The following is a 7,287-nucleotide window of genomic DNA, read 5'->3' on the forward strand; positions in this document are numbered from 1 at the left end:
CTAAGTCCTGCTTTTAGGCAAATAGAGGGAAGACTGAGGGGTTCCTGCATCTTCTTCTTAATCGTCTTCAGCTGAACAATTCTTCGTATTTGAGGATGGCATATTCTGATCTCCCAGGAGCTCGTAGAAGGTATTCAGTAAACGCTTGTCAAATGAATGCAAGACCAAGAGAAAGTCCCACCACTAGGTGCACAGGAACTCGTAGGTGGGAATTTTCTCCCTCAAATTCCTGAAAATAATTACCAACATCATTATCTTACATTCATGTAATCAGTGTGCAAGATATCATATTGGTAAGCAATTTGTGAATGTTGTCTTTTAATCTCACAAGAATCGTATCAGCTGATTATTATTATTGTTGTTGTTGTTGTTATACCTGTTTTACAGATGAGGAAACTGGGCTCAGAGAAGCTAAGCTAATTGGCCAAGCCAGAATGCAAAGCTCTGTCAGTCTGTCTGCAATGCTACCCGCATCCTTAACCCTTGTGGTAACTGTGATGGTTTAAGGCAAAAACAAGTAAGTAAAGAGCGCAGCGTAGCCCTTACTATTCATGCTTGCTGCACTGAGAAGCTTTCCAAAAGCCTGAGTCCTTGAAAGAACATGTGGGGCCCATAGGGCTGATCATGCAGGGACCACCTTTTGACAACCGAGAATGAATAACCCAGACACCCAGGTTTCTTGATATCTGCAAGTCCAGAAGCACTTTATACTGCTTTCAAATTATTTGTTAAAGCACAATAATTCACATTGTGTAGCACTTTATGGTGAATAAATGCTCTGAAGAACATCAGCCTCATCACAGAACTGTCTTGTAAGGTAGTTGGGCCAGTCGTATTCTTTTTCCCGTTCACCAGAGGAGGACACTGAGGCCCACAAAGCTTGTGACTCTGCTGGGCAGAGGCGGAACAGGGCCTGGAACGCAGGACTTACCCTTCCTTCACACTATGCTCGTCTTGGTTAGCATGTTACCTTTCCTTTGTCCCTCACCCGCCCCCTTCCGCAAAGCAAGCTATGGGGAAATTATGATAGATTAGCCTTTACAGAGGGAAAACCAAATAATGCTAGGTTCCAAAATATTATTTTGAAAAGTTTTTTAAAGGCATCCAGTCCTGTTAGCTAAGAAAGCTGTAAAAAAAATAAACCACAGGAGTTTAGTGGTTTGAATTCAGCTGAGGCTGGGAAAAATGCCATCGATGGCTTTTACTTAGGTGGCCAAGCTGCCTACATTTTTCTAGCAACTTCGGGAGTTGGCCAATATTCACATCTGAAAAATCATCTTGGGCCCTGAGAAACCTCCTGCTTGCCCAGCTCCACAGACAGAAAGACTGTGATGGGGCTCAAAACAGGATTGGCTGAGATCAAGCTCTCGGAAGCTGGCAGAGCAGGTGGGCTGCACGTTGTGACGCCAGCAGGGACCCACACCGGGCACCCACAGGATGCGGGTTTCAGCGGGTGCCAGTCCCACGCCCAACACCCTGTCCTTTATTCCTCTCTGTTCAAACTGGCTGGATCTCAAGCCCACTCACCTGAACACTGAACTTTTTAGTTGAAAATTTACCAGATACGAACAGGGAGTTTTTGTACTGGGTGTTTATTTCCTGGACCTTGGGTACTGGGGGTCGGAGATGGGAAGAGGATGACAAAGCAGCAAACAAAAAGATTTTACAGCCACCCACCTGCCGAGGACTCCAGCGAAAGCTTGAATTGCTGAGGATTACTGAGAGGCTGGGGGCTGCCATCGGAGCTAGCAGCCGGAGGGCAGAGAGAGTGGAGTGCTCAGTGCAGCGGGCGGAGGCTGGGAAGAGCTGTCCCGGGCTGTTTCCAGGAGCAGCTGCTCAGCTTCGGCGGCCTGTTCCCTGGGCTGACTGGGCCACAGGCATCGAAAACCGGGCCTAGCCCAACCTCTGCCGGCCAAACAGCCCTCATAAAACCACAGACTCCTTTTAAAAAGCAATAAAAGGAGCCATGCCCAGAACACCAGATCAGGGCAGGACATGGGGTGAAGATGTGTGAGGCAGAAAACTGGGAGAATCAGTTCCAGGAACCTGCGTCTGTCCGCGTGGTGGTGGTGGTGGGGGGGGGGGGCATGGAGTGTGTGTGTGTGTGTGTGTGTACACGTGTGTGTGTGGGGGAGAGAGAGAGAGATCTTCTTGTAGGGGAAAACCAAGTGAGATGATAGACCCTGGGGAACGGCAGACAATAATGCCACTGTCTCCTGCCCCTCCTGTGGCCTAGTGTCCAGCCCAGGTCCACAGGCCCTGCAAAGCGCCCCTTCCTCCCAGCCCCTCCCCTCCTGCCTTCCTGGCCCTGAACGCCCGGGACCACTCAGGCCTTCAACCATACTTGCAAACGGCAGCAGTCACCTCTTGTTTCCCGGCACTGTCGGAGAAGGCTGGGACACTCTAGACAGTCTTTTGGGCACCTTCCAAAACTATGTGTGTAAAAAGAAACAGGGCTTGTAAAAGAGACCTTTAAGAATGAGGGCTCCCTCACCTTCTCTGAATAGGAACAGACTAAGAAATCTCTTCTGCAGCTTCCTTGGGTTTCTCTTTGGAGAGATGTGTTTCCCCTGGCTGTCTGTCGGCAGGAGGGAGGTTTGGAAAGCCTGCAGGATAAGCAACAGTGGGAACACTGCGCATTCACCCGCAGGAGGCCACCCACGGAGACTGCGGGGAACACACACACACTCACACACACAAATACGCGCAAACACAAAGAAACCTCCATTCAGCCCATCTCTCAACATGAAGCAAACGCATGGCAAACATTGCAAAATCTCAGCTTTGCTGGGGAGGCCGCCGGGTCTTTAGATGGGTATTAACGCAATTGGTAGACATTGACCCGTTGTGTGCCGCCTGCTGGTTTATTCTCCAGCTGAGTATGAAGGGAGAAACTGGGTTTTAAGAAAGTCTCAGATGCAAAAGATGTTATGGTGGATACTGTATACAATTTAGGGAGAGAAGCAGCACACCAAACTGAGTATTTGAATAATACTAAAATAAAGTTAATATCGCATTTTTAATGATTCCAATTGCAACATTGATTATTCAGTATTAATCCCAACTTTAATAAAAGTATAAGATGCTACCAGGAAAGACACTCAACTGCAGTTGTGGAATTACTAGCTCGGGGCTTCTCAAACTTGAACAGGCACACAATCCTCTGGGGGTGTGGGAAAAATGCAGATTCGGACTCTGAGTTCTGCAGGGGGGGCACTCCTAACAAGTGCCCAGGTGGCGATGACGCTGAGACTAGCAAGGTATGGGTAAATTTTTTTCTTCTTTATAGTATAGCTTTTGGTATCTTACAATCTTCTGTAATGACCATGTTACTACTTAGGCAATCATGAAAATATTTTCCTTTTGAAGATAAGGTATTTGTAGATTAAGTTCCGTGCCTCATCTGACCAGGGCCTGGAGCACTAGGGTATGAGGCTTATCAACAGGAAGGGCAATTCAGAGCTTTGATTCTCAGCCTAGAGTGGGGGTCGCCAGGGAATCCCCAGGAAGCTTTACAAAGCATTTGCCCCCTGGGGACTTGTCAGAATCTGGGGGAGAGGAGGGCTGTGTAATTGGAGAGCTCCCTGGACCACACACCACGCCAGTTGCCCAGGCCTGAGCGCCACTACTGCAGACTTCCCGCTTTGCTGTCCTGTGTCGCATACCTCAGCCTGTTCAGATCCAGGCCTGCTCTGTAGCTGTCACTGGAGTGGCTGAGTGCAGGGTGAGAAATATACGATTTGGTGTTTCAGTCAGGAAGATGCAATGTTTCATGTTTTTCCGGAGTAAAAAGGGCCATTTGCTGCTCAGACTTAGTGTTTGTGTTAAGAAACTATCGCACAACTCACCTGCAGATCAGTGATGCATAAAGAATGGTGAGGACCCTGTTGCTGTCTTTAAGACACTGTGCATATGGGGACAGGTAAGCAGACAGTCCTCTCCGCTGTGGCTCTTAAGGTTTACAAAGTAGCTCAGTGGTACCAACGGTCTGACAGTTATAACACCAGACAAACTGGCAGCTTGGTGAGTCCTTCTGCCAATGGGACAATAGTCAGGAGCGTGGCTGTGTAAAATGTTCCTCTTCTGTAGTACTGTGCCATTCAGAATGCCATCAGAGATAATGCAATGTTAACTTAATCATCAGTGTCACGTGCACTGACATCTTTTTGTTGCCTTGCATTGAGGACAAGGAAAACAAGATGGGCTGGTTTGTAAGCTATATCCTCTGTGCATTGTTGGATTAGAACTCTTCCCATTCCAACTGGCATAAGCAAGAAAATGGAAAATATTGTCTTATGTAACTGAAAATCCTACCTTCAGGCACAGCTGGATCCAGGCACTCAGATGATGTCATCAGAACTTTGCCTCAATCTTTCCACCTCTTCATTCAGCTTTCCTTCATGCAGGCTCTTTTATCAGGCAGCCTCATGATCCAGAGACAGATGCTGGAAGTTCAGGTTTATTCTCTATCCTTACAGAAACTGCAATAAAAGAAGAAAGCTTTTCTCCCAACAATTCAAAGGAACATCCCTAAATGGAGTCTTACCAGCGGGACTTGGATCACCTACAGGAATCTGGATCAATTGCTGTGACCTGAGGAATCCACGTGTCCAGTCCTGGCTCAGGTGCCCACCCCTGAACCAACCAGCAAGGTTATGGAGAATCCATCCTCCGACGGGCCAGGCCTGGGTCAGGTGTCCACCATGAACCAATCACTGAGGCCATGAAGAGTCCATGCTATGATAGGCCAAGCTGGAGTCAGGTGTCCACCGAACACCAGTCACTGAGGCCATAAAGAGTCCATGCTATGATTGGCCAGGCTGGAGTCAGGTGTCCATCATGAACCAATCACTGAGGCCAGGAAGAGTCCATGCTATGATTGGCCAGGCTGGAGTCAGGTGTCCATCAAAAACCAATCACTGAGGCCATGCAGAGTCCATGCTATGATTGGCCAGGCGGAGTCAGGTGTCTATTGGAGTGGACCAATGAACCACTCACTGACGCCAAGAAGAGTCCTGCATGACTGACCAGGCTGGAGTCAAGTGTCCACCATGAACCAATCACTGAGGCCATGATGAGTCCATGCTACGATTGGCCACGCTGGAGTCAGGTGCCTAGCCCTGGCCCAAATGTTAGAGATTCAGGAGCAGAGAAGTAAAGGCTCTTCTAGAAAAATATACATTCTATTACTAACAGAAGAATAGTAAAGTCTAGGTAGAAAAAAGAATAAGTGTCCAATTCAGTATATAATTATCAACAGACTAATATTCACAAATGGTCTGTTTTGAACTTCATAATTAAGGTTGATTAGCATTGCCAATGCTTCCCAGCCTTCCTGGGTCACATAGAAAGGTATAGTGTGTGTAGGCAGCCTGGGAAAATGGGAGGAGGGGATTTGGGATTCTTTTTTTTTTTTTTTTTTTTTGAGACAGAGTTTTGCTCTTGTCACCCAGGCTGGAGTGCAGCAGCTCGATCTCAGCTCTGCCACCTCCGCCAGCCAGGTTCAAGCAATTCTCCTGCCTCAGCCTCCAGAGTAGCTGGGATTACAGGTGCCCGCCAACGTGCCCTGCTAATTTTTTTTCTTTTTTGTATTTTTAGTAGAGACGGGGTTTCGCCATGTTGGCCAGGCTGGTCTCGAACTCCTGACCCCAGGTCATCCACCCGCCTCTACCTCCCAAAGTGCTGGGATTACAGGCGTGAGCCACTGCACCCAATCAGGGATTTGGGATTCTAATAGAGGCTGTCTTAGTCCGATGGACTAATGGAATGCCATAGACTGGGTGGCTTATAAACACCAAATTTATTTTCCAAAGTTCTGGAGTCTGGGAGGTCCAAGATCAAGATGCCACGATGCCGTGTCTGGTGAGGGCCCACTTCCTGGTTTATAGACCTCAGTCTCATTGAAACCTCACATGATGGAAGGGGCAAGGGAGGTCTGTTGGGATTGTATAGGAGTACCAATCCCATTTGTGAGGGCTCTGCCCTCATGATCTAATCACCTCCCAAAGGCTTCTCTTCCTAATACTGTCACACTGGGGGTTAGGATTTCAACACATGAATTTTGGGAGGACACAAACATTCCATCTATAGCAGGCTTCTCTGAGATTAATTGGTCAAGGGCTCCAGACTTTCCAAGGGCTGAGGGAGCAATAACTTGTCCTGGGTCAACTCTTGGAAAGCTCTGTGTTAGGGCATAATACTGGTGCTTAAGATCCAGTGTGGGCATTTAATAATTTTTTTTTTTGAGATGGAGTCTCACTCTGTCACCCAGGCTGGAGTGCAGTGGCATGATCACTGCTGACTGCAACCACAACCTCCCAGGTTCAGCGATTCTCCTGCCTCAGCCTCTTGAGTAGCTGGGATTACAGGTGCGCACCACTGTGCCCAGCTAATTTTTGTATTTTTAGTAGAGAAGGTGTTTCACCATGTTGGCCAGGCTGGTCTTGAACTCCTGACCTCAGATGATTTGCCCGCCTCAGCTTTCTAAAGTGCTGGGATTATAGGTGTGAGCCACCATGCCCAGCCTAACAAAAAAATTTTAATGCAGCACAGTTCAAAGTTTATTGTGACTTGTATCCTAATACCTTCCCCTCCTTACCACCCCCTACCTTGCCTCCCCACCACCCCCTACCTTGCCTCCCCAAAACAATCGTTTATTAAGCAATTATTTATTGAGCACATGCTGTGCTCCAAAAACTATTTTAGGTGCTTGGAATACATCAGTGAATCAGACAGACAAGGATTATTGCTTGGCAGAATTTCTTTTGAGTACATGTGGGTGGGTTGAGACAGACAATGTGCAATGAACATAATAAATCAGTAAATAACAAACTCATTAGATGGTGGAAATGTTAGAGAAAAAATAGAGCAAGGCAGGGAGGCTACCTGAAGAAGAATTCAAGAGGCCAGGCACAGTGGCTCACACCTGTAATCCCAGCACTTTGGGAGGCTGAGGTGGGCGGATCACTTGAGGTAAGGAGTTCTAGACCAGCCTGGCCAACATGGTGAAACTCTGTCTCTACTACAAAAAAAAATACAAAATTAGCTTGGCATGGTGGCAGGTGCCTGTAATCCCAGCTACTCGGGAGGCTGAGGCAGGAGAATCACTTGAACCCGGGAAGCAGAGGTTGCAGTGAGCCAAGTTCGCACCATTGAACTCCAGCCTGGTCAAAAAGAGCAAAACTCCTTCTCAAAAAAAAAAAAAAAAAAAAAAAAGAATTCAAGAAATGCTTCTGCTTTCACAGTTTCAGAGGTACTCCTAGTCTACAAATGTTAGGCGATTTAAGA

General features: G+C 47.4%; 1 long non-coding RNA gene across 1 annotated transcript; it reads right to left on the bottom strand.

Annotated features, from left to right (window-relative positions):
* Window positions 1–2,360: 2,360 nt before the first annotated feature.
* LOC134736296 (uncharacterized) lies at window positions 2,361–4,629 on the bottom strand. Its single transcript, XR_010120213.1, has 3 exons — window positions 4,569–4,629; window positions 3,849–4,481; window positions 2,361–2,432 (listed from the first exon to the last, which is right to left on the bottom strand). It is a non-coding gene; the product is annotated as an uncharacterized lncRNA (long non-coding RNA).
* Window positions 4,630–7,287: the final 2,658 nt, after the last annotated feature.

The sequence above is a fragment of the Symphalangus syndactylus genome, chromosome 3 (genome assembly GCF_028878055.3).
Source record: "Symphalangus syndactylus isolate Jambi chromosome 3, NHGRI_mSymSyn1-v2.1_pri, whole genome shotgun sequence".
Classification (NCBI taxonomy): domain Eukaryota; kingdom Metazoa; phylum Chordata; class Mammalia; order Primates; family Hylobatidae; genus Symphalangus; species Symphalangus syndactylus.